Consider the following 7,500-nt stretch of genomic DNA (forward strand, 5'->3'; position numbering starts at 1 on the left):
AAATCTCACTCTTCAGTATCTGCTCGCACACAAGCAAAATTATAAAGGAAAAACAAACCTTATATTTGAGTATGATACAAGCATACAGAAAAAAATATAGCGACTGCGAATTAAATGCATTTGTTACAATATGTATTTAGGTCCTTTTAATTTGATAATTATGTTTGAATATCTACATTCTTAATTGTCATTATCATTATGATTTAAGTATCATCACGAGGAGTATGATTATTATGAATATCTAAATTACTAACACTACTATCATTATTTATCTATTTTTTTATCAAGATGATGATAAGGATATATCATGCATAGTATTGTTAAAATCATTATCCGTATCACCATATTATTATCATGATCATCATCGTTATCATTATCGTTATCATTATCATCATTATCCCACACTAACCTAACAATAAATAAAAACAAAACAGGAACCATCTAAGTTGCCTCTATTAAACGCACGACCCCATACAACGCCAAATAAATAAACACATTTTGATACTCAATATATTGTCCACATGCAGAGCAATTCAATGTTTTCATATTTATCGACCTTTGAACCTAGTCACTCGTTACAGTTAACTGCCGGGGAATATACTGTGTGCATAAATTGTATATATATTATATACATATACATGCAGGGGTGCGTATACTGTGTATCTGAAGTAGGGCAATGGACGGTATGTGTGTATGTGCGCGTGTGTGTGTAAGGAATGTATGCTGTGTTGGTTTGTTGTGTGTTTGTATGTACGCGTGTGTATGTGTGATCGTATGTATGTATGTGTGAGCGTGTGTATGTGACATGTGCTCATCTAGATGTATTGAACGTATCATAGGACATACGTTATTTTTCCTTGCTCTCCCTTCAGCGATGCATAAACCTTAAAAACACTTTAATACGAAAGAGCGAATACGAAAAAAAAATAATAATAATTTTTTTCAAGGAATTCGTTAAAAAATTCTCAAAATAGATTCCTACAGGAAGCGCTGATTACTACAACAAAGACGGGGCGAAAAAATACAAAATTGCATTACGGCCGTGAACGAACTCTCGACCCTATGAATAAAATTATGAAAAACAGAATCACAAGACAGGCATAGGGTTCTGTCTGATCCTCCCCCCCCCCACCCCGCCCCCCGCCCCTCACCTCCCTCTTCACAGACAAAAATGTTTACATCTGTTAAGAAGGAAAAAGTTATTTTTTTTCCCAATTTTCTTGTATAGATTCCTGTCTCTAATTACATAGGAGTAGTTGTCATTCTGTTTCTAATTGTGATGATGTTTTTTTTTTCCAATTTGAAAGTCAGATGAGATACGGTGAATGTGTTGCTTCTGCTTTGCAAGTTAGTGGATGTATGTTGTCTGGCTTATTGTGTGTGTTTGTGTGTGTGTGTGTGTGTGTGTGTGTGTGTGTGTGATGTACTGTAAGTAGTTGTGTATTGTGTTATTGATTTTGTCTTCATCTTCGCCTCCCCTTTCTTTCTCTCTCCATTTCTCTCTCTCTAATCTATCTATTTATCTTCCTCCTTCCCTCTCTCCATCCCACTCACCCTCTCTCTCTCTTTTCCCTTCCCTCTACCCTCTCTCTCTCTCCCCGCCTCCCTCTCTCTCTCTCTCCTCTCTCTCTCCTCTCTCTCTCTCTCTCTCTCTCTCTCTCTCTCTCTCTCTCTCTCTCTCTCTCTCTCCCTCTCTCTCTCTCTCTCTCTCGCTTTCATTTTCACTCCTCCTCTCCTCTCCCCGTCTCCTCTGCTACCCCCCCCCCTCCTCTCTCTCTCTCTCATTTTCACTCCGTTTCGTTTCACATGCTCAGATGAACACTCGTACAATACACATTAGCCTCAAACCAACATAAAACATACCATATACCATGCAGAAAAAAACATACAAACATATTTCGTGGATCCGCATCCTTGCCCAAAGTATCTCCATATTCACAGAAAACAACCCATCCGTGCTGGCTCTCATATTTCGAAAGAAAGAGATGAATGGCACCATTATGGCACTATGGCACTGTATGGTCAAGCGTATCGTTCGGCCATTTATTTGAAAAGCGGCGAGATTCTGGCCCACAGTCGGTTTAGAATTGGTGACAAGTAGTTATGTGATAGCATGATGTTTGGCTTTTTTCCCGGGCAAGTTGGTTGTTGCTGTGTTTCTGGTTGTTCCTACGGGTGTGGTATGTGTGTCTCTGTGTTGGGTATGTGTGGGTATGTGTTGCTAGCCTGGGAAGCATATGACTTAGTAGAAGAGAGAAAGAGAGAAGGGGGGAATAGAGAGAGTGGGGGAATAGAGAGAGTGGGGGGAATGGAGAGAGAGAGAAGAGAGAAGTTACTTTGGATTTCCATAATTTCTTTTGCTTTCTCTTTGTTTTCTCTCCTCTTTCTTCTCTCTCTTTCTTTTCATTCATTTAACAGATAAGAAAAAAGCCCCAGAGAGGAAAAAACTTTTTCCGTTTCCGCCTCTCCTTCCCGTGGAAAGGAGAGCAAGACCTTCCACATTATCGAGTTTCCAAAAGATCAGATGGATAATGAGACAGAAGCAGACTCTCCCGCGAAGAGAAGCATCCTCTGTCCAACATGTTTACCCTCCATTAGAATGCATGAGGGCGCCACGCACTAATACATGTAATCTGCAGCCAACATGACTAACAATACACCAATACCACTAACAGTGACTATTCACTGCCTGAAACATTTCCTGGGATTATCTAACCCCGATTGCATGGCGGCGGCGGCGGCGGTGGCAGCGGGAGGGATATCTTATATCTTCTACGGTAGCGGGACGGCCCTATGGTGCTATGGTGACGGTCGTAGTGCAGTCATAGGATATCGACTGTGTGTTGTAGAGTGCCGTGGCGTTATTGTTATCTACTATCTTTGGGGAAAATAGGGTTTCCATTCTATAGTGGCATAGCTGTCGTAGCGGCGGTGTGTGGTCGTTTTAGTTCGTGTTTTGTGGCTGGCGCTGTAGCGTGAGCCACTTGTAGCGATGTGAAATTAAGTCGATAGGTTTTGAAATGGCAGAGAAACTACTTAGTGTAATGATCGAAGTCATTAGCCTTCAAGGGGGTGGTTCAGTCGGTGTGCTCCTACGTGTGTGTACTTATCAGTGCTCGTTAGAAGACTGAGAGACGGTAAGAAGGTAACGTTATCATAATTATCTGTCTGGTAAAGGATCAGTCCTTACGTGAATTTCCTCATGTCGTAGGCATCAGTATCTTTATCATCACCATTATCATCTTGATCAACATCGTCACTATCTTTACCTGAATCACCACCCTTGCTTAAGCCCAACAAAGCCCCGAAACACCGTAAAATAGACCCTTGATAAGACACAGGACCACCCCAAAACACGTTAGAATAGACCACTGATAAGACAGAAGACACATCACCCCAAAACACGATAAAATAGACCCTTGATAAGACACAAGCCCACCCCAAAACAGGTTAAATTAGACCATTGATAAGACACAAGACACTTCACCCCAAAACACGATAAAATAGACCCTTGATAAGACACAAGACCACCCCTAAACACGTTAAAATAGACCACTGATATAACAGAAGACAATTCACCCCAAAACACAATAAAATAGACCCTTGATAAAACACAAAACCACCCCAAAACACGTTAAAATAGACCATTGATAAGACAGAAGACACTTCACCCCAAAACACGATAAAATAGACCCTTGATAAGACACAATACCACCCCGAAACACGTTAAAATAAACCATTGACAAGATATAAGACACATCACCCCAAAACACGATAAAATACACCCTTAATAAGTCACAAGACACATTTATCATTAGAACGATCAACCCCTTCAAACTATTTCTTGTCCATAGGATATGTATCTGTTGTGTTTCCTGCATAATCTTCCTTTGAGCAGCTTAGAGGATCCAGGGCTCTCCTTATTGCATGAATTGAAACGGAATTGATGATGGATTAGTGAGCGAAGCCGTGTGCCCGTCTGCCAGGCTGCCTCCGCCGTGTGTGTGGCGGGGCTGGAGCTCAGAGCGAAGGCCTTTTCTGGAGGTTTGGGGCGGGTTGGGTACCTTGGTTTTGTCTTTGTTTTGTTTGTGTGTGTGTGTGTTTTGTTTTCTTGTGTGTGTGTTTTTTGTGTGTTCTTTGTTGTTGTTTTTTTTGTGTATGTTTTATTTTCTTGTGTGTGTGTTTTATTTTCTTGTGTGTGTGTGTTTTTTGTGTGTGTGTTTTGTTTTCTTGTGTGTGTGTTTGTGTGTGTGTGTGTGTATGTGTTTGTTTTCTTGTGTGTGTGTGTTTTTTGTGTGTGTGTTTTGTGTATGTTTTTTTGTTTTTTGTGTGTGTGTTTTGTGTATGTTTTTTTGTTTTTTGTGTGTGTGTTTTTTGTGTGTGTGTTTTGTTTTTTTAGATGCTTTCGTGTAAATGGTTAGGGTAATTATGATAATAGATAGGATGAGGATAATAAGGATAATAGGTTTGATGATGATTTCATGAGCATAATGATGATAAAATGTATGATGAGGATAATGATAGATATGAAGATAATGATAATAGATATGATGAGGATAATGGTAGATATATTGAGGATAATGATAATAGAATTGATGAGGATAATGATAATGATATGATGAGGATAATGATGATGATAGATATGATGAGGATAATGATAATAGATATGGTGAGGATAGTAATGATAGATTTGATGAAGATAATAATGATAATAGAGATGATGATAGTTATGATGAAGATGATGATAATGATGGTGAAGTTGATGATAGTGATAGTGATGGTGACGAGGTAGATAATTATGCTAATCATTATATAAATAATGAGAAGTGTCCTTGTGTAGATATCTTGTTATGTTTGTTTACAAGTATATGTGTGCGTTATGTAAACTTTTTTATGTGTATGCTGATTTGTAAGTATTTGTATGTTTACAAGTGTACATGGGCTTCTACAAATACGTGTCATTATAGATCACAAACATTATTTTTTCCTTTCTTTCTTTCGTTCTCTCTTTATTTATTTATTTATTTATTTATGTATTTATTTTGTTGTTGCTGTTGTTGTTTTTCTTGTTTTTTTCTTTGTTCTATTTTTTCTTTTCTGTTTTTCTTTCTTTTTTCTTTTTCTTTCTTTTCTTTCTTTTTACTTTTCCACCCTTTCAATTCATCGAAAACGAGATTTTTTTTTTGTTTTTTTTTGTTTTCCTTTTCTCCCCCTCCCCGGCACCCCAGACCCCCTACCCCCTTTCCTTTCACCCCCTCCTCTCCCCCCTCCTTCCCCCTTACTCTCCCCCCTACTATCCTCCCCCGCACCCCAGACCCCCACCTTCTCGCCCCTCCCTCCCCTCTCTCCTTCCCCCCTCCCCCCACCCTCCCCATCCCCCTATACTATCCTCCATGACTAAAGGACGAAAAGGGAAGGAATTTCGAAGGAACATTGACGGATCCTTCCAGACGATAATCTCTGTGTCTAATTAATCCTCTGTTTCTTTTTCTTTTCTTTCTTTTTTTTTCTTGAGATTTTCTTCTTCTTTTTTTCTCTCTCTCTCTTTTTTGACATTTTCTTTTTGGGAGAAGTTCTTCCTCTCGGCGTAGGTGTTTTTGTTTTTGTTGTCATATTATTATTATTATTATTATTATTATTATTATCATTATCATTATCATTATTATTGATGAGGGTAATGATGATGATGGAAGGGATAATTACGTTTATGACAATGAGGGTGATAATGATGATGATCACTATCATCATTATCATCATCATTATAATTATCATCATCAACAACAACAGCAATAACAACATTATGATCGCCATTGTTATTATTACTATTTTAGGCTTTATTATTATTATTATTATCGTTATTATCAACATTATTTCGTTATAACTAATATTGTTATTTTCATTATCATCCCCATAATCATCAATATCATTATTCTCATTATCATTACTATCATTATCATCATCATCATCATTATCATTGTTATTACTGTCATTATTTCCTTCTCTTCCTTTCCTTCCTCTTGTTCTCCTTCTTATGTTCATGTGTCTTTACTTTCTAGATTTTTTTTCCCCATTTCTCTTTTTCATTATTCCTTCTTCCCTTTCTCTCTATATTATTTCCCTTCTTTTATTTCGTTTTCTTTTCGTTTTTCTTATTCTTTCGATTCCTCTTATTCCTCTTGTTCTTATACTTTTCTGACTCTACCTGTTATAGTTATTAACATTTATTATTATTATCATTATTATTATCATCATTATTATCATTATTATCCTTATTATCATCATTATCACTATTATTGCTATCATTGTCATCATCTTTATTATCATTATCATCATTATTATCAATATCATAATGATCATTATTATTATTATCATTATTATTATTACTATCATTGTCTCTCCTTCGTCTTTTTCTTTTTCTTTGTAGTAATCGTCTTCTTGTCTTTCTTCTTTTGCTTCTACTCCTGCCTTCATTTCTACCTTTTCCTCTGCATTATCCCTATTCTTCGTTTTTTTCACTTTTCATTCTTCTTCTACTTCTCTTCTTCCCCTCTCTCTTTTTCTTCTTCTTTTCCTTCCTCCTCCTCTCTTTCTTCCTCATCTTCCACCTCTTCCCTTTTATTATCACCCCTTGTTCTGCCTTTATCTTCCCTTTATCATATTTTTTCATGATATATTTACCTAAGGTTATAGACTTCCCAATAATTCCGGTTTATATTGTGTTTTTTTTCTTTCCTTTTTTCCAAAATATTTTCGTATACTATTTCGGATTCCCTCAGTCCCTTCTTATCTATTTTATGTACTGTATACCTATTAATATTACAGATAGATAGACAAATAACAAGAAACAATAGGAAAGAAACTCTATTACTCTACCTGGAAATAGTCAAGTTTTAATTTATGCGTCTGTCTCGTTTTTAATTTCTTTTGAAGTTAATGTGTATTTTCCCAAGAAAATCTTCGCTCTCTGACTTTCCATAGTTGGATTTAACATTACTGGAATATTCTCTTTATTGATTTTCATTTTATCGTAGAAGAGGTTGGTGGATTCCAATGCGTATTTTTTTAAAGGTATTTTCATGTTGGTGTTTGCTTGCCCGATTGCTTTGGCCTTTTTTGACCAGGTTACCTTTTCTTTGTTTGTTTGCGGAAGTATTTGCTTGTGATCAACATCGGCGGTAAGAGACAGGATATCGCATTCTATACGGACGGTGATTCTTGCAAGAAGAGAACATACGCACACACACATAGAAAGAAGCACACGCACACACGCATAGAAAGAAACACACGCACACACACATAGAAAGAAACACACGCACACACACATAGAAAGAAACACACGCATACACACACACACACACACACACACATACGTAGAAACAAACGCACGCACACATACACGTTCGCACACAAACACCCAAGCTTACGTACACGAATACACACACACACACACACACACACACATCCAAAGAAATGCATACTTACAAACAACAAACATACACA

Source organism: Penaeus vannamei, chromosome 9 (genome assembly GCF_042767895.1).
Source record: "Penaeus vannamei isolate JL-2024 chromosome 9, ASM4276789v1, whole genome shotgun sequence".
NCBI lineage: Eukaryota > Metazoa > Arthropoda > Malacostraca > Decapoda > Penaeidae > Penaeus > Penaeus vannamei.